Source organism: Penaeus monodon, chromosome 34, assembly GCF_015228065.2.
Source record: "Penaeus monodon isolate SGIC_2016 chromosome 34, NSTDA_Pmon_1, whole genome shotgun sequence".
Lineage (NCBI taxonomy): Eukaryota > Metazoa > Arthropoda > Malacostraca > Decapoda > Penaeidae > Penaeus > Penaeus monodon.
The window spans coordinates 28,329,776-28,330,109 of record NC_051419.1 but is presented as its reverse complement, the minus strand read 5'-3'; the positions used below and the strand labels follow the sequence as shown (position 1 = coordinate 28,330,109).

Below are 334 nucleotides of genomic sequence, written 5' to 3'. Positions count from 1 at the left end.
TGGAAAACAAATTGTTGGCATTCAAAAATTAGGTCTGACCTAACTTTACAACAGTATATTACATACGCTTATGTAGTCAGTGTCAAGTTTATTTATTGGCATCCAGCATCTTACATCAAAATTATTTTTTTTTTTGGTAATTGTAATTCTTGCATCAGTGACCTTATCGATGACGTCATTTGTGCACGACTTTGCAGATTACCAATATTTCAGATACACTAGAATAATATCAATAAATAAAAGTAATAATGTTTGTAAATAGTATTTTATTCTCGGTGTTTACATTATAAAGGGCCGTATAGTAGATACATCTCATGTCAATACTTGCGTTATC

The 334-nt window shown here is 30.2% G+C and overlaps 1 protein-coding gene across 1 annotated transcript in view; it reads left to right on the top strand.

Annotated features, from left to right (window-relative positions):
* The window catches only part of LOC119594870 (NADPH oxidase 4-like), a gene marked incomplete in the record, with an annotated part of 84,846 nt that overhangs the window by 52,450 nt on the left and 32,062 nt on the right, over positions 1–334 (top strand).